Source organism: Triticum aestivum, chromosome 4D (genome assembly GCF_018294505.1).
Source record: "Triticum aestivum cultivar Chinese Spring chromosome 4D, IWGSC CS RefSeq v2.1, whole genome shotgun sequence".
NCBI lineage: Eukaryota > Viridiplantae > Streptophyta > Magnoliopsida > Poales > Poaceae > Triticum > Triticum aestivum.
In genome coordinates this window covers 282379055-282402767 of record NC_057805.1, presented here as the reverse complement: position 1 = coordinate 282402767, position 23713 = coordinate 282379055, and the positions used below count along the sequence as shown (strand labels likewise).

Genomic DNA, 23713 nt, shown 5'->3' with positions numbered 1-23713 from the left:
TACAATTTACAGGAAGCAAAATATTATTTATGCCTGTGTGGACAGACAACAACTGTAACTCTCATACATACCAGCATTGACTTTGAACCGGTAACAATTGATGTGGAATCATCGGATTTTGGCGACTGACTCAGATCACCAGATAATTCACTACTGGTAGACAAGATTCTGATATCATCAAACAGTATCTTCCGTTCTCTTTCTTTTACTTCAACATGGATCTTCGCTAATTCGACCTCTTCAACTCCATCTGGTACAACTGCATCAGATTCTTCAGCAATGTCGCTATCATCATCATCAAGGGGATAACACAGATTACTCTTCCGAGTTCTGAAAAATGGAGTAGTTTCATTAGTACGAAGCAAATATCACCCAAGATACATATTGCCCAGTCAAGTTTACAGATGAATACAGCTAGCAGAAACCAAAATGCTATTACGAACTAAATAAACTTATTTCGGCTTTTCATAAAGGCATTTTCATAATATACTATGCTACACACAGTAACGGTCAAAGATACATATTGGAGACCGTGTCAATGCCTAAAACTTCATCTCTTTACAACCGGAGGGATTATATGACAAAAGCTCATATAAAACTAAAAAATGTCATCGTTTGTTACCCATATGAACAAACACCCAATTATCATTATTGGAGTATTTCCTAGTGTTCTTTTAAGGAATCTACCACGTTAGATCTTCCCAATCTGTTGTGAAGGTACTGATAGCATAATAGTATTCAAATACTAAAATGGAAGTAATACAAGATAGACAGAATACCTGGGAGCTCTCGCAAAGAGCAGATTAGTCAAAACATCCATCATAACCTGAAATTGGCGTGATGTCATACCAGCAGTTATATCTGGAGAGTTAAATGCCAGCTCTTTCAGTGGCTTGACCTGCATCACCAAAAAAGAGTAAACACATACACTTGCTACCTCCACTGAGGCGCTGACTATGCCAAAAGATGCTCCGGAAATGGTGCAAAGCAACTTCAAATTATGGCAGAGAATAGACCTTTAGTTCAGGATTTCCTCCCTTGTGTCTTGTGATGCGGAAGTACATTTGGCATGGCATAAATACCCTCTCAAGTAAAGCACCAGTTCTTTTGACTTCTGACGATCTGCGATGTATTTTTGGCAGCCACTGAATACCAGCACCGGGATCAACATCAGTTGGAGCAACATGAGCCTGAACATGCTCCAACATTACAGAAACCTCAAAACGTGACCAGGTCATTTCTGGCTTGGACTCTCCGATGGATACGTTGCTGGCGCCAAGTGCTTTCTCAAACATTTCTTGACCAACTTGTACAACTGACTGAAATGAACGAACCATCACCCGTCCACTACCAGCAGCTAGCAGAAACCTACCCTGATGTAGTTGTAACAGATATCTCAATCATTGCAACAGTGTTCCTAAATATATTGTATTATCAAAACTGAAATCATTCTTCCATAAACACGGCACTGAGTTAGTAAGGAAATAACAAACAATGAGCTTGAAAGTAAATTCGCTAGCTGTCAAGGAGTGTTCACACGCAATCTATGTACCTGCAATCCATCGTACTGAAATCGTGAAGTTTTGGCACCATTTGGAACGTGGGAATTTCATAGGACATTAATCAAAACATCCATTCTCACTGAGAGTAGAATTTCTTACAAATTTATCCATATGGGAATCGTATGTTCCAAACGGGACCTTGAGGTTCATCGAAATTTATATATTATCCAATTATATGGCAGTAACTTGTGTGTGAGATGTAAATATCAAATGTAGTTGCATTTATGTTTTAAAATCAAATACGAACCTCTGGCCCATTAAAATGTGAAAATCACGTCAGAGTCATTTGTTATTCGAATTCTCTTATTTAGCAGACTGACAACTACTATCAGCTTAGGTCCACTATTTCTTGTATGGGTAACATTGGTTATAGTCATTATCTGCCAGTAATGTGCTGAAGATAAAGGTTTGTGCATAGTTTTGAGTTTTGACAAGCCTGTGACTGAAGGAAAAACAATATGATATTTCTTAAAATGCTAATATGAACTACCAAAAAAGCAGGGCGGCAGTATACTCACATTTGCTTCTTCTGAATGCAGATTGAACTGAGGCTGGACAATATTAACCATGAAAAGTCTTGTGCCTTCATCTCCAGAATCACTACTGTTTGAAGGCTTCGTTGCTACATCACAAGTTACTAGTCAAAGTAAGAAAACTATTAATGCAGCTGCTAAATTTTCCAAGTGTTTAGTGCAATGCTACTAAGACATTTTTGAAGATAATAAAACAAAAAGATACCAACTTAGTTCTGGGGTCAGTACAAACAGCTAGCACGAAAAGGGATTGTGTGATAAGCATACCAGTTTCACTAGTTGATGTTGGCTCTAGCTTGCTGGATCCGATGGAAGAAGCTGGGTCTGAACTCTTGGTTTGTTGGAGAGGATCTGAAGACTGTGATGCCAAGGGTGAAGAGTTGGGAGCACCATCGTTAGACATCTCAGCTTCTTTAATTGCCTGCTTTTTCTCAAGAATCTTTCTTTGGGTGTATTGGCGAGAAGGAGATGGTTTTGGAGGCTGAAATGCTTGGGTTAAACCACCAACCCAAGATAAGATAGCGGCTCTATTTTCTAGACTCCACAGAATTTTTAATCCATGAACGAATACTCGCTGACAATTGTCAGCAACAACGACATTAAACCCCTCCTCATCACTACCTGATTGCGCATCGTCACTTTCATCACCCCCATCAAACTCAGACTTGAATGATGTCACCTCAGATTTTTTCCTGCCATCCTCCTGCCATGCTGATAATCTAGCAGCATCGGCCTTGGGAGCTTGTTTTCGTATTGTGAAATAATCAGAGTACAGAAAAAATCCATCATCTCGGCTTTTCTCAGTCGATCTAGTTTTTGTTTTGCTCTTTTCACAAGCAGGATTATCTGCAACTTTGGTATGCAGACTCTTGCTTTCTACCTGGGCATCCTTCGAACTTGTTTGTTCAGGAGTATTATTAATAAATACCTTCAATAAGTGCATGTCTATGCCCATGTAGACAAGATCAAGAGGTTCGCGCTTGCAGTCAAAAGTAAATATCTGCTTACCACGACTGGAAGAAATTTCCAACCTGAGCTTTGTGAAGTGCAGTGTCAGACCTTTAGCAGGATCATCAGCCTGTAGTGGTATATTGTTGATCTGCAATAATGTAGCATCAAAACGAATACACTGTTCGGTCATAACTCTATCAAGTGGCAGATTTCCGGACCGGATAAATCTAGGAACTCCAAACCGTGGAAACCTGGAGAAAAGTCTTAATTTATGGGGAGGAAGAAAAAATAAGTTCCACCACTTTGATAGCCAGACCAAACCATGAGCTCCAACATTCAGAGTCGGAGAATCATTTGAAGATGCTTGGGTTTTTTGTTTACTCTCCATAGGTTCAGCAGTACTAGGTTTAAGTGAAAAGCTCCACTTTAGTGAGAGTGAAGTTGACCGAAATGGATCAAGTACTTTGTCTCGCGGTTTTCCCTCTACAGGTAGAGTAAATATATAATGATCCATAGGGTTGCCTGAATCACATCCCCACTCTATTGCAATGTCCATGAAAAAGGAGGGTGTTTCAAGGAAAGGTATAGTTGTATGAGGTGGAGGTTCTAGAGTGCACTTCTTCGCAAGACTCTCTAGGCTAGTGATGTACACCTTTAGACACTTTGAAGACAGACTGACGTAACCATCCACATATCGTATTTCTATATAGCCAGTTGTGATTAGCAATTGATCTAGCTTCTCATAAGGACTTGTTGCAGCAGGGAGATGCCACATTGTTTCAGCAAGACATAAGCTGAATTTACCATGGATGTAGTTCCGCATATCATCCCACCAGGGTAAACTGCGCTCTCTTCTCGGGGGTTCGGGGCGCTCAAAGTACCATCTTTTAGCTAGATTTGCCCTGCGCAATGCACATGTAAAAGCATAGCTTATATCGGCAAAAACTGGCTCATAGTCGACTCCAAAGGAGACCTCCCCTCTTTGAAAAGACAATGGGGAATAGCTTAGTTCAAGATTTGTCTCATAATCTCCTCCCCCCACGTCGCTCCCGCGAGGCGACCGGGGGGCAACCCTAAATCCCGCCGGTCTCCGCCCCCTCTCCCCTCCCCCTCCCTCGCCGCCGCCCGTGGGCGCGGCTGGGCAAAGCCCAGCCGTCGCCGGCGGCGGCGGGGCCTCATCGTCCTCCTGCTCGGGCGGTGCTGGCGCGGGCCGGCGCCTCGGGTCGGAGCGTGGAGCTGTGCCGGGCGACACGGCGGTGCAGCGGGCAGAGGCGGAGCTCCGGTGCCTCTGCTCCCCCTCGACGGGCGGCCAGGTGTTGGTGCGTGCTCGGCTCTCCGAGATCGGCGACGGCGCGGCCAGATCTGACGGGCGCGGCTGGATCTGGGGCCGGGCGACGCGGGCCGAGGGCGGCACGGGCTGCAGCGTCGCAGCAGCGGCAGGTCGGTGGGCGGGCTCGCCGGCTCCAGGTGCTCCGGTGGTTGGGCGGCGGCGGGCAGCACGGATGGGCTCCCCGGTGAGCTTTCTTGGTGGTCGGCAGCGGACCTTGGGGTTTTCCTTGCCGGCGGACGGGTGTGTGTTGGTGGCCTCGCGTGGAGCTGCGCCGGCTGCCGAGGTGGGGCGACACAGGGGGTGTCCGGTGGGGAGGTAGGCTGGAGGGATGGGAGGCGCCGACGAGAGTTCGGGCCACCCGTCACCGGCACGGGGGTGTGCCGGTCCGGATGCGTCCGCTCCCCCTCCTCCCCCTTTCCCCGGCCGAGTGCGGGCCGATGTAGCTCCGGCGTTGTTCGAGGCGGGACGTATGCTGCGGTTTGGCGGTCGGGTGCGTCCTTTGGGGCAAAGCCGGTGACTTTGGCTGGTCTTGGGGGTGTCTGGATGCAGGGCGGCGGCCTTGGCGGTGGGAGACGCGACGTTTGTGGGCGGAGCTCGCGTCTCAGGTGCTGGTGTGCAGCCATATCCACGCGGGTGGTTTGGTTGCGGGTGGTTGGCGGAGGTAGGGTGCGTTGGAGGGGTGTGAGCGCCGGGTACACCACTTGCTCATGGGCCGACGGTGGCGACGTCCGTGGACGCCGTATCCTTCATCAAGGCTCCGTCGCGGTGTTCCCACTCCTTCGTGATGCTCCAGGTGAAAACTTGATCTTCGTGATCGGACGGTGGCGGCTACCCATAGTCGTGCCCTTCTGGAGGCACCGTCCTGGAGTCCCTGCTCCGTCGTTATCCGCCTCGCCTCTCCTCGGAAGATTGCGGAGGTCTCCGTTGGCTCCAAGCGATTCATGTTGTTTGGTAGTCGTTGGGGTGGCGTGGCGGTGCTTGGCACCTTTGTATTTGCCTTGGGTGTGTGTCATGTGCGGTGGTCGCGTGTGTTTGTATCGGTGTGTTTGTATGGTCGGTGCTTTATATATAAAGCGGGGCGAAAGCCTTTTTCGGTAAAAGACAATGGTATGTCAGCATATGTTTTCATTGGTGGGGTATAGCCAGTAGCGGACCGTAGCAGATTTACTCGCCACCATTTCCCAACATAAACATCTTGTCGAACTTGGGGCTGAAAACAAGTCGCTTGCCACCAGAAACAAATAATTATATAATTTGAAGTGATATTTGACCAGGACAAAAAAAATTCAAACGTATGAAGTACATATTGCAGAAATTATTTTTAATTCCCTAGCTTTAACACAATTATGTATTTGAACAAAGAGAGAAATTGCAGCTATATGATGTTTGAGTACTATTGCCAAAGGGTGAATTTATAGTTCTAATAGTATTCCATAGATGAAAGGAGTGCACGGCATCAAAGGCTAACCTGCTGGGCAAGCACAAGCCATCCATCACATTTAGCAGAGGTTCCAGAAAAGAGTGGAAATGTATAATCTCTTATATACGCAGATAATGATTTAGCTTTCAAAGTAAAATTGCTGCCATACAACCGGGAAAATGGAATATCATTTTTTGCACAAACAGGATCCACACTTTTAACAAAACTAATCATTCCTTCACCCCCATCAATCTTTGATAGGCTCACGTCAACATCTTTTGCACAGATTGACATAACTGATGCTCTCTGTTTACTCATCTTAAATCCTGACTGGAAGCCACTTGAACATGAACCTGACCCTTCTGATACTGACAACTTCTGACATGCCTGGTAATATGATTTAAATGCCTGTATATGGATTTCTTCTCTAAGCTTTTCAAGAGATTGCATGCCAGGCGCATCAACATAAACATCAGGGCTGTCATTGCTATTTTCAGAAGCAGAGCCATCCAATTTTGCCTTGGGGGAGTCTTTGTTTTTGGCTGACTCAAGCTGATCGAGCAGATCCAACCTAACTATGGACTCATTAAATACATTCTTCATTAAAGTCATATGCTCATCAAGCCAACCTTGGAGAGGTTCTTCCTCAATTTCTGCTGTGAGGTCACGTACAATTAACCTGATATACCGAAATACCGTGGATTTTGATTTGCTCTTTTTACTGCTGCTGCTGCTGCTAGGTTTCTTCTCAGGAAATAATACGGATGTTTTTGCTGCAGAAATAAGTTTAAATGCCCGCAACGTATCTTCAACTGCATCATCAATAGCCCGCAGCTGCAACCTAAAAGGCAGACATATATAAGCATCTCGCAATTGAATAACCCAATCACATGTAGTTGCAGACTGAAACTTCTTATCAGGAAGGCTGTCCGAAACAGAAATCGGGATGCGTGAAATCTGCATACGGCTGCTTTTGAAAAGCTGTGCATCACAAAAAATAATCGCAACCCCTTCAATCAAAACACCAATCTTGGCATTCTCAGAAAAAATGGAGCCAACATGAACCATTGCTTCAACCCCATCAGCAAGTTCACCTGAAATTTTCAATGATTCCACATCAATGGCAATAACTGATTCCCGTTTCTTTTGTGCCTTCTCTTGCTGGCTATTGTCTGTAGGATCTTTTTTTGTCAAAGTATCCATGTGCGCTGTTTCATCTTTTACCTCAGTAGCAGAATTCTGGAGTTTCAGCCTGTGCAGAACTGATTTAAGCCGCGTGCCTACTTCAAGTAATTCCAGGCAGGGATCTGGCTCATACCTGACTGCTATATCTGTCACATTGATGAGGGAGCAGACTGCATTGTCATTCTGCCCACCAGAACGCTTGACGAACTTTGCCTTTTGCACATCAAAAAGTGTAACCTCCTCTGCAGGATTATCATCAAACTGGTATTCTTTATGTGTTAATCTGGATCTTCCAAGTTCAACCTGCATGGAGTGCTTTTCCTTGTTCAGACATACACCAAATCGATTAATCTCAAGAGAAGTGGAGAAGTTAACATTCTTATTATCTGGAAACCTGGTCGAGTTTACATAGGCCATCCTTGGGCCACCATTAGCATCATCGGTTATCATAACACGGCCACCTTGTGAACCAAAATTTACACGCTTTGGATCTGCTACGGACATATCTTCAAGCCTCATGTCACCAACATACAAAATAGAGCACTGTTCAACACTAATCTTCACTAGCTGTGCTCCTTTAGCATTCTTGGTAGATTTTTGAGAAGTCTCATGTACAGGTCGTTTCTTAGGGGGGCGAATGCTTTTCAAAAAACCCTTGTAGGACATTGCAGTTGTACAAAGCAACTCAAGGTAATAAAAACAGAAATGCATTCCTATTCCAGATATATTAACAGAGAGAGCAGATTTAGCATGGTCAACACCACTATCTTTGCCTGCCTCCTTTTGCTCCAGATCAAGAGTTGAGCGACTAATGTGCAGTAAGGTGCCCGAAATGCTTTCATTTATCAACTGTTGATGTTTCACAGCAACAAGGAATTTTAATTCTCCAAGCTTTGCATGCAGTTCAGGTCCTTGATTTACCAACTTACTTGCAGAAAAATGAGTAGACAGCAAGCAACAATGCATGATCCAGTATTTACAGCTAAGGTTAGTAGTTATAAATGGCAACATACCAATTTGATGTGATTCATAATTTGGACACATGAAAGCTTGAAACCTTAATATTTCTGCAGTACCAAGCAGACATGAATCTCATAATTCATTAAATCATGTTGGCATGGTCTTGATAAATGGGAATGTGGGCAGACAACAATTTCTATTATTAAGAAAGTAATAACTACATTTACTTCACAAGCATATAATCTCCAAGAGTTTCAAGGATAAGTGCCTTCGAAGTGGAACAACATGCTACTGTAAAATTAAGTTGATCCCATCTGGTCATATCCAATGTTTAGGCAGTTTGGCATGCAGGTGAGTGAACAGAACAGCAAAAGGAATTGACTGTGTCAAATTACATTTTATGATATAGTATTGCTATGGCTACGACAAGGAATATCGCAGAAATGGATCTAGCATTTGGCCTCCATGAGTGTATGAATAGGCAAAAGATTGGTCCCATTTAAAATTAGCATAGACAAGGAATGTTCTAAATTAATTTCTCTCAGGAAATGCTGAAATGCCAATTGATTTTTAAACTTTTCAAAACTCAAATAATACCTTAAAATGACGTTATTATTGAAAGAACAAATGTAAACCAGAACACCTTGAAATCATTTGCAACTGCTACATTACCAGGGTTCAGTCATGACATTCAAATGCATTGATCATACAATTATATTACCATTGCTCAGTCATTACAAATGTGGAGCATTTTGAGAATATTCTTCTTAAAAATGTAAAAAGAAACAAACAACACATTGAAATAATTCGTGATTTGTACTGTGTATATCAAGCATCAGTATAGCTTAATAGAGTAGTCATGTTACAAGAATTGTTCAAAGACTCATGGACATTCAGAGTAGAACAGAGCGCATGATAAGGAACTTACATGGAACAGAGGTATGTCATCAAGACTATAAAGCACAACAGACAACTCGGGTACTGAGAATGTAAGTACCAAAGCCAGTGCTAATTTTTCTTTGGGCACCTTGTCTTGTTGTGAACTTTCATGAAGAACAAGGGGCTTCTTTTTAGCTGACTTCATCAAGATCAGTGGCTTAATTCTGCTTATAATAAGATTACATTGGCCCCCACTGATCTTGATATTTACTTCCGCTCGAATTGGCTCTGTTGACTGAGAGAAGGCAATGCATCAACACATATGCTATGAAGAAGATATTACACAACAAAAAGTATAACAAAAAAAACAGGGATGTGAAAAAAGTTGTCTTCCTGAAAACAAGGACATGACAGCCTACGATTTGCTCAATCCTATAAGAACTGACCATATGATCACCTCCTTTGTATGCACATGTATGCATGAATGCAAGACATGACAATGTACCAAACATCACCTACATACGGTAGACACACCAAGCTTTTGGACTCACTCTATTGGCCATGAAAACAGCTTTGGCGAAGTCAAGTATGCAAATTACCAAGATTTTCTCTAGTCATATATTGGCAATTATGAGTCCACATAGCCAAGTCCACCTATGCATTCTAATTAACGATCTCAAAGCAATACCTCGGACAGAGATTTCAAAAGAAGTGGATATGGCTGTACCACATCACTGGAAGATACAACTAGTGTAATGGTAGTTTTATTCCATAGTTAATACAGATGTTACTTTTGTTTGCACAGAGACCTAGTCCAGCCAAAATTATGAAAGAACTGTAAATCTATTGGTTCATAAGTGAAGTGTTTTCCAACAAATGCAGCAATTTACAGTAAATATCGAGTTGCAGCCGGCAGAAATTTCTTAAGAGAAATCATTAGATCAACAGCAGTACAAATTTACACCGCAAGCAAACTAAACTGACCTGAGTGGGAATATTAGCTGAAACAACAGTTGCAATTTTCACAACCTCTAATACAGATGTAGAACCATCCATCAGAAGCTGAAGAAACAAATAATCATCATAACGTAATCTAAGTTGAAAAAACTAGATCACTCATAGGAGAACACAGAAACATACATGAATATCTGTCACGTCAGTTTCCAACCAAAGGTGTGTTGGAGCCACCCCTAAGTCATTCTGAGGCTGTGACTTCATAAGTCTCACAGAAATGCTACCAATTTCGTTGTTGATCGAGAGGCCATGGTCCTTTGGCAAAAACTTCAGATCTAGCTTGGACATATTGAAGCTAACCTTCCAAAGAACAACTGCATTTTAGTGAATGGTAACCCGGCAGCCAACTTACATTAAAAAAAATGTAACATGTAACAATTTCAAATGGCAAAACAAAGAGCTGTAGAAGATGCTGAGGTGATGCCAACAATAAATATTTGAAATTGCACCTGGAGTATACAATTGTTATGAACTACAGTACATGTGTTACTCCCTCCGTAAAGAGATATAAGAGCGTTTAGATCACTAAAGTAGTGATCTAAACGCTCTTATATTTCTTTACAGAGGGAGTACATGTTATATCATATCAGCTCATGATATTTGTGTTGGACACTTCTTAGAGTACTAGCATGTTTTCAATCAAAAAGTCATAGTTAAATGTATTAAGAGGCAGAGGATTGTTTTTCCATGCTAAAATATTACAAGTGGAGAACAGTAGTTAGGTAACTGAAAAACATAAAGAATAACACATCTTAGCCTGGTTGTGCATTCATCGGGAATTCGAATTATCTAGCCTACAAAAATATTGGTGTGTTGCAGAGCTAAGTGAATATAACTAAGAATATTATGGTCTCATCCATTTGGTGGACAAAAGTGGCCTATGTGTCTTGTTTAATAATTTCACAAGAAGCTAGAAAGCATAGAACTATATATGGAGAAAGACAATGCCCATATATAACAAAAAATGGTAAACATCAGTGGTACTGCAGGAAATAAATACAACCTTTTCAGGAATCAAATCGATCTTCTTATTCAATGACAAAAGCTTGCTCCCCTCGGGTTTGGCAGCTGATTTATTATCCTCAGTAGATTCATCCTTCTGATCAGCAACAGTAGAAGCAGAGGGCTTCTTGGTGAATAGTTTTTCTTCCAGGTTCACAGCAATTGGACCAGGCATCAGATCCAAATTCTTGACTCTAATTCTTTTATCCCTAAAGAGTGTTATAAATAATGTTACAACTGCAAAATACTCAAGTGGATCACGTGTATTCAGGCTGAATGGGCCAATATATAGGAGTGCAGGAGATGAGCTAAAGCAAGCCAACTCAATCTAATTGTTAGGAATAAGCAACTTGTATTCCCATGAGGCCATAGGCCGATATATATACATGTACAGGTGTGGAACATATGCAGGAAACCCCTTATACAACGAGATAAATACAAAGGAGTACTACATGACTTATAGTATAACTCTAACACCCCCCCTCAAACTCAGTTTGGAGAGATAAAAGCCATGTTGTGCTCTAGTATGGGCCTTCGTCAGGAAATCCGCCAACTGTAACTCGGAAGGCACATACTGAAGAGCAATAACCTGATCCTGCACACCAGCGCGCACATAGAAAGCATCAACACCAATATGCTTGGTGAGCTCATGCTTCACAGGATCACGCGCAATGCTAATAGCACCTGTACTGTCAGATAAGAGCAGAGTCGGTGTAGTGACAGAAACACCAAAATCCTGAAGTAACCACCGTAACCAAGTCACCTCTGCCGTCAAAAGAGCCATGGCTCGCAACTCAGCCTCAGCACTCGAACGGGAAACTGCAATCTGTTTCTTCGTCTTCCAGGCAATGAGAGAACCGCCAAGAAAAAACACAGTAAGCAGAAAGTGAACGGCGATCAGAAGGATCACTAGCCCACGTAGCATCCGAATAGGCCTGAAGCTGTAAAGAACTGGAGCTAGGAAAGAATAGACGGTGAGAGATCGTGCCCCGAAGATATCGGAGAACACGAAGGAGATGACTATAGTGAACCGATGTGGGAGCAAAGACGAACTGACTCAGAATATGAACCGGATAAGAGATGTCCGGACGAGTGACAGCTAGATAGACAAGACTGCCAACGAGATGACGATAACGCGTCGGGTCAGGGAGAGGATCACCATCAGTAGCACGGAGGTGAACATTGAGCTCCATAGGAGTCTCAACAATGCGCTCATCAGTAAGAGCAGCACGAGCAAGAAGATCCTGGATATACTTTTCCTGGGATATAAAAAAGCCATCAGAGGTAGAAGAGACTTCAATCCCAAGAAAGTAGCGAAGAGGTCCAAGATCAGACATAAGAAACTGCTCACTGAGACGGGCCTTTACAAAGGCAATATACTCGGGGTCATCCCCAGTGATGATCATGTCATCAACATAGAGAAGAAGAAGAGTCCGACCACGAGGAGAAATGTGAAGAAACAATGCTAGATCATGAGCACTTGCTGAAAAACCAGCAGTAGTGACCACAGAGGCAAAACGCTCAAACCAGGCGCGAGGGGCTTGCTTAAGGCCATAGAGAGAGCGACGAAGACGACATACCATGCCATCAGGAACAGAATACCCAGGTGGTGGCTGCATGTACACCTCCTCACGCAGCTCACCATTAAGAAAGGCATTCTTAACATCAAGCTGAGATATAGACCAGTGGCGTGCAGAGGCAACGGCAAGAAGTGTACGAATAGTGGTCATATGGGCCACAGGCGCAAAAGTCTCGTCATAATCACGACCATGCTCCTGCTGAAAACCACGAGCCACAAGACGAGCTTTGTGACGCTCAAGAGAACCATCGGAGCGAGTCTTAACCTTGTAGACCCACTTACAAGTGATGGGACGGACTCCGGGAGGAAGAGAAACAAGATCCCAGGTACCAGTGCGTTCAAGAGCAGCAATCTCCTCTGCCATCGCAAACTGCCATTCAGGATGAACAACAGCCTGACGATAAGAAATTGGCTCAAGAACAGCAGCACCAGCGGTGGGAAAGCCAAAGCGATCAACAGGCGGACGAGGACGAGAACGCAAGCTATAAGTAGGCTAAGAGGAAGAGGACGACTCATCCAATGAGGCATCCACAGGTCGTGAACGACGAGTGTAATGCTGAGGATAAGATGGAACAATAGAAGGAGGAATCACCAAGATAGGATCGGGGGGTGGTGACGAAGAAGTCACCGGAGAGGAAGGCGTAGAATCCTGTGACATGCTAGGCGAGGAGACCGGAGAGGATGGTGGCTGCAAATCGACTAGAGGTGGAGAAGCAGAGGGAGTGGAACGAATAGGCACAGGCGCGACGGGGGTGATAGGTGAGTCAGGAAAAGTGAGGAAAGAGATATCCTCCACTGAAAAAATCGAGGAAGATGGGCGTGGGTAAAAGGGACGAGACTCATCAAAAGTCACGTCTCGAGAGATACGCATCCGACGACCGATAGGATCCCAACAACGATAGCCCTTATGCTCATCACTGTAGCCCAAGAAGACACACTCAACAGACTGAGCGGTCAGTTTGGTGCGTTCGCGAGGGGCAAGAAGAACATAGCAAACACAACCAAACAAGCGAAGCATCGAATAATCGGGAGAACGGTCAAAAAGATGCTCAAAAGGAACGCCACCCTGCAAAGCAGCGGACGGCTGAAGGTTGATGAGATAGGCAGAAGTGGAGATAGCCTCGGCCCAAAAATGAGGCGGAAGAGAGGCGGCAATCATCATCGCACGAGCCGTCTCAAGAAGGTGACGATGCTTGCACTCAGACACGCCATTCTGAGCATGAGCACCAGGACAAGAGAACTGGGCAAGAGTACCCTGCTCAGCAAGGACACCACGCAACATCTTAGAGATATACTCACCAGCGGAGTCAGCACGAAAAACACGAATGGGTGAAGAAAACTGAATATGAACCATGGCAGCAAAACGCTTATAGATAGACAACACCTCACTACGAGAAGTCATGAAATAAAGCCATGTGTAACGAGAGAAATCATCTATGAAAATAATATAGTATTTATGACCACCTTTCGAAGCAAAAGGAGCCGGACCCCATACATCAGAATGGACTAAGTCGAAAGGACGCTTAGACACTGACTCACTATGTGAATATGGTAACTGAATCTGCTTGCCAAGACAATAACCCTGACACTCTAAAGAGACATCTCCTGAGACAGACCCCAGAAGACCTCGACGAACTAAAGACGACAACCGAGAACCACACAGATGACCAAGTCGATGGTGCCACTGCTTGAAGGAACCCGTAACAGAAGCGACAGAAGCGGAGGAACTGGCGGCGGATGAACTGGCGATGGTGGTGGCAGCGGAAGGAACATGAAGCCAGTCCAACTCCCAAAGACCCTGAGAATCACGGCGGCGAGGGCCAGCCCCAACCAGAGTGTGCGTGCGACGGTCCTGAACAGAACAAGAGTCAACATCAAGGATGACACGACAACCAGAATCAGTAAGTTGACCAGCAGAAAATAGATTCATAGTAAGTCGAGGAACATGAGCAACATCAGGAACATAATAAGGAGGAGTGGAAAGATTGCCTCTACTAGCAACAGAAAGTGGAGTACCATCAGCAGTGAAGACATGAACAGGAGAATCCAGCGATTGAAGAGAGGACAAAGCGGAAGAATGAGAAGACATATGAAAAGAAGCTCCAGAGTCCAGAACCCATGGGGATGTACCTGACTGTGTAGAGGGCGGTTGCGCAGTGCGGGAAGCATCAGTCACAGAACCAGCAGTACCCGTCGAGGAAGAACCTGAAGCCGCAAGCAGACGCTTAAGTCTCAGAATATCCTGCTCAGTCAAAGCAATGGCTGAAGCTGTCGAGGGAGATGACGAAGTCCCTGAGGATGGTGATCGCGCCTTGCGCAGGTGTTTCCGCTTTGTGTAGCACTGGGACTCAATATGACCATCATTGTTGCAGTAGTCACAATGTGGACGGGGGCGACCTGAGCCTCCAGAAGGAGTGGGTAAGAGCGGCGGAGCACTGGAGCGAGAATGAGTTGATGCAGCAGGTGGAGTGGAAGAAGCCCGAGTAGCGAGCACAGAGGGAACCTCCAGCAAACCAGCAGCACGTAAGCGAGTCTCCTCAGCACGAATCTCCGAAAGCGCCTCCATGAGAGAAATACGGCCACGAGCAAACAACTGAGCACGCTGGGGCTCAAACTCCTTACGGAGCCGAGACAGGAACTCGTAGACGCGATGAAACTCCAAATTGGCCTGGACAGCCTGGCAGCAGGAGCAAGTACGACAACCAGCACTGCGGAGAGAATCAAGCTGGCGCCAGATAGCAGAACTCTGTGCATAAAAGTCATCAACAGTAGAGTCACCCTGCTGAAGAGCATGCTCCTGACGAACCACAGAAAGGTATAAGGCATCACCAGAGGGCTCATAGCGCTGACGAAGACAGGTCCACATCTGAAAGACAGTAGGAAGACCCAGAAACTCAGAAGCAAACTGAGGCAGAACACTAGCAGTGAGAACAGCTGCAGCACGAGCATCATCATCAAGCCACTGGGTGTAAACAGACAAAGCACCATGATACGTCTGAAGAGCCTCCTCATAGGCCAAAACCCTCTCATCATAGGCACGATCAGCAGCCTCATCAGCAAGCTTAGCCGCATCCTTGGCGGCCTGATTAGCGTCCGTAGGAAGAACCAGTGGAGTCGGCGGAGTAGGGGCCACTGGAGGAACCGGACGTGGCGGACAGCAGACCTCGCCAGAAAGAACACCCCAGAGACGAATGCCACGCATGTGAATGCGCATGAAGCCAGCGAACTCGGTGTAGTTAGTACCATCGAAGATCACCGGACAGCGAGGGACAACTACATAGCCCGATGCAGCAGACATATATATATTTTTTTAGCAGAGATCAGAACTTCCAATCGGGAACGGGATGCTCGATCTGGGCAGAGAAATCGATCGAGGCAGCGTCGGCGGCGGCTGACTTCGAGCGGGAGGGAGCAGCGTCAGCAGCTGCGGGCTTCGAGCGGGAGGGAGCTTCGGCGGTGGCTGACTGCGAGCGGGAGGGAGCTTCGGCGGGAGCAGCTGCGGGCTTCGAGCGGGAGGGAGCTTCGGCGGCGGCTGACTTCGAGCGGGAGGGAGCAGCGTCAGCAGCTGCGGGCTTCGAGCGGGAGCAGCCGCGGCGACGGCGGCTTTGAGCGGGAGGGAGCGAGGAGCGGGCGAAGCGGGCTTCGAGCGGGAGGGAGCGACGGCGGCTTCGAGCTTCGAGCGAGAGGAAGACGAGCCGGACTCGATCGAGACGGATCAATAGCACGAGTTGCAGCGTGCAAAAAATTGACCTAGCTCTAATACCATGTTAGGAATAAGCAACTTGTATTCCCATGAGGCCATAGGCCGATATATATATACATGTATAGGTGTGGAACATATGCAGGAAACCCCTTATACAACGGGATAAATACAAAGGAGTACTACATGACTTATAGTATAACTCTAACACTAATGATGCAACACATGCAGTTTCTGTAATCGAATGGGTTCCCCGAATACGATCAAAACAGCTAGGGTGGCAATTTAATCTTCACATAGGCATGGAACAATTGTTATATGACCCTGATTGTTAGCCTTGGGATAATTGATTATCCTGAACTTCATTGAACAAAAGTAGACTGAAAATGCACATTTTCTTTGAGGCTTATCGATAAGTTCTGGGGGTGCAGGAAGTAACTTATGGATAGATAAAACCGCCTTATCCACCGCAAAGTATTAGAGGCAAAAGTTGAATTGCAGAAGGTGGTTTCCGAAATTATATTTGTGACTGCTATGGTTCACATGAGTACATTATGGTTATGTTGCAGTAAGAAGCATTAAAAAGGTACAGCAAATAGCAATTAGTTGTGTGCGGAGACATGTGATGAAAATAGTAATCAGTTAATCGCCAACAGCTACTACTTCTCAATCAAAACACCGGAGATCCTAGCCACCAATGATTAGTTTTCTACTAAAATGACCATACAGTGTCGAGAGTGTTTGCAAAGCATCCCATTGAGGGGTTACCTCTGATGAAGCTCACACGAGAGTGCTATATCCTCAAGCAAGAAAGAGCTGCAGTCAGTAGTGTCCATAGCTGAAGGGTATTGTCCACTCACCCACCAATCCAATTTGTTAAATGGTGATGAAGAATCATTTTCTGTGCCATCTATCTCTAACGCTTGTACAAATAAAGGTATCAGGTGTATTTGAACATTAAGGACTGGATGCAGTGCTCCAGATTTAGATAAATCAATCTTAAAGTCCTTGATGCCAAGAGCAGCTTTTGGAGTCTACAGTAAGAAAATGACATGTTATCCGTCAAAAGTAACATCACTAAAAAAATTGACAGAGGAGGGAGGTACCTTGAGTGTCACACCCCCACCTACTGACAAGGCGGTGTATGACAGGGCAGGCCCATCGGCCGATGACGTGTCTGTAAGCGTGCGTGTGTGAGTCCCGGTGGAGCCCGGCTGTAAGGGTAATGCTCAAGTACTCCTGTAACCTCCCAGCAGGCACTATCGAATTAATGAATGAAATTGAGCTGCCCAAGCTCCTTCGTTCTCGGTCAACTGCTACTTTTCCCCTTGTTCCTCCTGTGATCTTTCTAGCTCTAGCTAGGGACATCACAATTGGTATCAGACTCAGTTCGTTCCACTCCACACAACGGCGCCGCGTCCTCCACCAACCCCAAACGCCCAGACCCGATTCGTATTGCTAGGGATGGAGGCGATGCAGCAATCCCTGCAGGAATTCTTCACCAAAGCACTCGAGGATAAGCTCGCTCCGGTGACGGCCGAGCTCCGTGAGTTGCACGTGGATCTGGACGAGGTCTAGCGAGCGCGCTCGCCGGCTGCTCCTTCCCATGACCCCGCCCAAAATCAGATCGGCGGCGGAGGCAACGGCGGCCCCCAGCTCGGAGGCAACGGCGCCCCCCTGCGCGTGTCGCTACCCGACGAGGATGACCCCGAGGATCACCACCAGGGGCACGTCGACAAGGAGAGCAAACTACCGCACGAACCTCGCGGTGAGGAGCTTCCACGCGGGCGACGCGAGGGCCGCCATGACGCCAGCGACTACTACGAGCGCCGCCGCGACGCCGGCGACTACTACGAGCGCCGCCGCGTCCGTGGCGACGACCACGACTGCCACGAGCACCGCGACGACCGCCGCGACGGATTTCACCTCAAGCCTCCCAAACATGCATTTCCGGTCTTCAAAGGGCAGTTTCCATTACTCTGGATCGACAATTGCTACACATACTTTGATATGTACAACGTCCCTGCTCATCATTGGATTAGCACTGCCACACTGTACTTTGAGGATCATGCTGCTCTTTGGTTGCAAGCCTACAAGCGCACACATCGTCAGATTATTTGGGATGCCTTCATTGCTGCGCTAGTTGCAGAGTTTGGCACTGACGATTACGATGGGCAGATGTCAATTTTATTGCAGCTTCGGCAAACAGGAACTGTGACGGAGTACAAGCGATCCTTTGATGCTTGTATGTATCATTTGCTCTCCACTGATGCTTCCCTGAACTCCAAGTGGTTTGTCTCTCATTTTGTTCATGGATTACGTGATGAGCTGCGAGCTGCCGTCCGTCTGCAACACCCAGCAAGCGTGACCAGGGCTGCATCCTTAGCACGCATCCAGGAAGAAGAGCAGGAGATTGGGGGAGAGCATCAACGCCCTCGGATGCGACCTGCAACTACCATCAGACATCATCCTGCTGCAGCCCCTAATGCTGCTGGTGCGGTGGTCCGAGCAGCAGAAACTCGCCGGCCAGCAGATGATTTTTCTCGTGAGCGTCAGTTGCGCGATTTCCGCAAAGCCAATGGCCTTTGTTTCCGCTGTGGGGATAAATATAGTAAAGAGCATAAGTGCAAGCAACCAACTCAGCTGTTAACTATACAAGTCGGAGATTTTGGAGAATGTCTATCTGACAATGTTTGTCATGCCTTGGAACTGTTGCAAGAACCAGATGAAGAACAATCTTGCTGCGTTCTCTCAGTTCAAGCCTTGGCGGGTACTGAAGAGGTGAATACCATGAGGTTGAGAGCTTTGGTGCGCAACAAGGTTATGCTGATTCTTATTGATTCCGGCAGTACGGGAAGTTTTGTGAATTCAGCATTTGTCCAATATGCACAGTTGCCGGTCCAAGATGCCAAAAAAATTGCCGTTGGTCTTGCTGATGGGTCACGCATCTACTCCACTACAGCTGTTCCAAATCTCACTTGGTGGTGCCAAGGAGCAACTTTCACTCACGACATGAGAATTCTTGACTTGGGCGCTTATGATGCCGTGTTAGGGATGGACTGGCTGGACAGTTTTAGCCCCATGACTTGTCACTGGCGTAACAAACACATTTCCTTCCCTTATGGCGACAAGGAAGTGCATTTGCAGGGTATTCTCACTGAACAACAGCAACAATTACAAGTCATGGACATTGACCAACTTCGGAAATCTTTAGCGGGTAACGACGTGTGGGCGTTGGCACTGATTGAGCCTGCTCCGCCGGACCAAGTGACAGGGTCTAATGCTCCTGATGTGCAGAAATTGCTAACTGAATTTGAAGATGTCTTCGAGGAGCCCAAGGCATTACCACCACACCGATCTTTTGATCATGCCATTACACTGCAAAACAATGCTCAACCTGTCAATTCTAGGCCTTACCGATATTCTCCCTTACAAAAGGACGAGATTGAAAGGCAAGTCAAGGAAATGATGCATGCAGGTCTGATCACTCCAAGTTTAAGTCCTTTTGCCTCTCCGGTATTACTTGTGAAAAAGAAGGACGGCACCTGGCGGTTTTGTGTTGACTACAGGCCACTAAATCATATCACCATTAAAAATAAATTCCCACTGCCTATTGCTGATGAATTGATGGACGAGTTGGCTGGCACTAAGGTGTTCTCTAAACTGGATTTACGTGCATGCTATCATCAAATCCGCATGCATGAGGAGGATGAAGAAAAAACAGCATTTAAAACACATCACGGTCATTTTCAGTTTCGAGTGATGCCGTTCGGTCTGACCAATGCACCCGCCACCTTTCAGTGTTTAATGAACTCCATCTTTGCCTTGTATACCAGGAAGTTTGTTATTGTCTTTCTTGATGATATACTCATATACAGCCCAGACTTGGAGACACACTTGAAGCATTTGAGGCTTGTGCTTGGTATTCTGCGTGAAAACAAATTGTATGCTAACTTGACAAAATGTTCTTTTGCCAAGGACATCATTGACTACTTGGGTCATGTAATCTCTAGTCATGGTGTCGCCACAGAACCTGACAAGACTGCGGTCATGCAACAATGGCCTCTTCCTGCAAATGTAACAGAGTTAAGAGGTTTTTTGGGCTTAACGGGTTACTACAGGAAGTTTGTGAAGAATTACGGAATCATAGCCAAGCCACTCACTGAATTGCTCACCAAAAAGGGCTTTGTTTGGTCTGAGCAAGCTACGGTGGCCTTTAACATGCTGAAGCGGGCTATGGAAAGTACACCTGTATTGGCCCTTCCAAATTTCCAATTACCTTTTGTTGTTGAGACCGTCGCCTGTGACACGGGCATTGGCGCGGTCTTGGTTCAACAGGGGCATCCGGTGGCCTATATGAGCAAAGCACTAGGTATCAAGAACAGCAAGTTGTCAATCTATGAAAAGGAATTCATGGCAGTGATCATGGCAATTGATAAGTGGCGATGTTATCTACAGAGAGGGCCTTTCACCATTTTGACTGATCACCAGAGCCTTTGTTCCTTAACCGATCAACATCTCACCACCGAACTCCAAAAGAAGGCAATGTCTAAGCTCCTGGGGTTACAATTCACAATTAAGTATCGCAAGGGCAGTGAGAATAATGCTGCAGATTCCTTGTCAAGGGTAGCTCATCTCCTCCAGCTCGATGCCTTATCCATTTGCAGACCAGATTGGGCACAAGAAATTCTCAATTCTTATGAGGCGGATCCAGAAGCAATGGACTTACTCGCTCAATTAGCAGTGAAGAGTCCGGATTCCAGAGTTTATTCCTTGGATAAGGGGCTTATTCGTTACAATGGACGCCTCTATATTGGCAATCAGTTGGCCTTACAGACCAAATTGATAAGTGCTTTACACGACAGCCCGGTGGGAGGACATTCTGGTATTCATGCTACGTACCAGCGATTGCGTAAGGTTTTCTTTTGGCATGGGCTTAAGATGGCAGTGGAGGATTTCGTCAAACAATGTCCAACTTGTCAGAAGTCCAAGAACGAGCATATACACCCAGCAGGTAAACTACAGCCACTCCCTATTCCTACCAAACCTTGGAATGATATTACCATGGACTTTGTGGAAGGCTTACCATTGTCTGATGGTATGAATGTGATACTGGTGGTGGTTGATCGTTTGACCAAGTATGCTCATTTTATACCCCTACGTCACCCTTACACCGCAGCTTCCGTGGCCAAACTGTTCCTCGACCAAGTTGTCAAATTGCATGGAGTTCCGGAAACAATTGTTTCTGATCGGGATCCTATATTCACAAGCAACTTCTGGAGAAATTTGCTTACTGCAGTGGGCCCTAAGCTCAGTTATAGCACTGCAAATCATCCTGCCACTGATGGCCAAACAGAGAGGGTGAACCAATGCCTCGAGCAGTACCTCCGTTGTGCTGTGCATGACGCCCCGGGCAAATGGCGGCAATGGCTTCCCATGGCGGAATTCTGGTATAATTCTTCCTATCATTCTTCCATCAAATGCTCCCCCTTCAAGGCATTATATGGGTTGGAACCAAATTTTGGTGCATTACCAAATTTGAATGTGGATCCTTCTTCATCGGCTTTTGATGTTGCGGCTGAACGCCAGAAGTTCACTGAACTGCTTAAGGACAATCTGGTCAAGGCGCAAAACAGGATGAAAACTTATGCAGATCAGCACCGCATTGAACGCTCCTTTGTTGTGGGTGATGTTCTCCTGAAACTGCAACCATATTCTCAGTCATCAGTTGCTAATCGTCCTTATCCCAAGCTGGCGTTCAAATTCTTTGGACCATTTAAGGTCGTGGGGAAGATAGGAGAGGTGGCGTACAAGCTCGAGTTACCTGAATCCAGTGCTATACATCCAGTGTTTCATGTCTCACAGTTGAAGCCTTTTCTTTCCAAGTACACTCCAGTTTTCACTACCATGCCAACCCCTGATGTTTGGCAAGTCAATGCACCACAACCTGAAGCTATACTGGACAGGCGTATGGTTAAGAAAGGAAATGCAGCAAGCACTCAAATTCTAGTCCAGTGGTCTTCTCTACCGGTGGAGTATGCAACTTGGGAGGATTACTATGTCCTCAAGAATCGTTTTCCAGCAGCACCAATCTGGGACCAACCTACCATTCAAGGAGGGGCAATTGTCACACCCCCACCTACTGACAAGGCGGTGTATGACAGGGCAGGCCCATCGGCCGATTACGTGTCTGTAAGCGTGCGTGTGTGAGTCCCGGTGGAGCCCGGCTGTAAGGGTAATGCTTAAGTACTCCTGTAACCTCCCAGCAGGCACTATCGAATTAATGAATGAAATTGAGCTGCCCAAGCTCCTTCGTTCTCGGTCAACTGCTACTTTTCCCCTTGTTCCTCCTGTGATCTTTCTAGCTCTGGCTAGGGACATCACATTGAGCCTGAGGTCCACTAGAGATAGTGATAAAGGCTGGCAACATTTGTTATAAGCCTCCATTTTGCTTGGCCTTTGGAATTTCCTTTTGGTTTGGGCGATGAGGCTGAGGTTGGCTTGCGCGGGGCAGGTTTCTTTTTGTCTGCAGATTTGGCGGGTTGCCTGAGCACAATGTGCAATTCAGAAATTCGCAGTTGCAGGACTGGGCCTTGAGTTAGAATGGTGAGCCCCAGCTGGGTGAGTGGCTTGCGCAGGCCGAGTCTAATTTCACCGACAGAGATGGACTGGAGCGGTCCCTGAAAAAAGAAGGATTGGCACTGGTTGTGATGAGCAAGAAATAAAATACTACTACTACTGTACTTACTACAGTAATGATTAAGCAGGGCAGGGAGATGCATACTTTAGGAGAGTTAATGGTGATGCCCCTGAGATAATTGAAACCATAGGAGCGGCAGCCGATGGAGAGCTTGGCCGTGCGACGGAGCACCCATGCCAGAGCCTTGGCAAACAAGCTGCATTTGTTTGTTTGTTTGTTAGACATTATATTACAAGAGAAAAATCCCAAGAAAAGTGAAGAGCAAGTGCAAGAGAGAAGAGCCAAAAGGGCATACAGGACGGCGACACACGAGGCCGTGGCGGCCAAGGCGGCAAGGAGTAGGAGCTTGAGGGTGGAGAGGAGGAGGCCGTAGCGGAGGACGAACTCGAGGGCCTCCCAGGAGACGACGAACCCCACCAGCAGCTGCACGAGGCCGAGCATCATCGCCGCCGCTGCTGCATTCACCACCGTCCCGTGGCCGCATCAAACTGGGAATTCTCCATGGGGTGGGGTGGGGTGGGGTTGGCCGTGCGTATGTCGCGGTGGATTGGATCCGATCGACGGGGGGAAGGAGAAGGCGGAGTGGAGGGATCGCAAAGTAAAGTAGTGGTGGAGAGGAGGAGTGGAGAGGAGGTGGTGCGCCATTTCCGGAACAAGCAGAGGAGAGAGAACGGGAAGAACCACCGCACGGCGGTTACGCACGTCTTCTTCATCTTAACCAAAAAATTGACACAAGACCCTCATACACACGCACATACACTCCTCTCGTAAACGCATGCACGCACGCCCTATTTTTTTTAACACGGTACAGACGCAAGCGCTCATATACACACGCATACACTCACCCTATGAACACACACGCACACCCTATCCTTATGAGCACCCCGAAAGACTGAGC

General features: G+C 46.3%; 1 pseudogene; it reads right to left on the bottom strand.

Moving 5' to 3' along the window:
* Positions 1 to 23493, bottom strand: part of LOC123097477 (protein ABERRANT POLLEN TRANSMISSION 1-like) — a 31686-nt pseudogene extending 8193 nt beyond the window's left edge.
* Between the last annotated feature and the right edge of the window lie 220 nt (positions 23494 to 23713).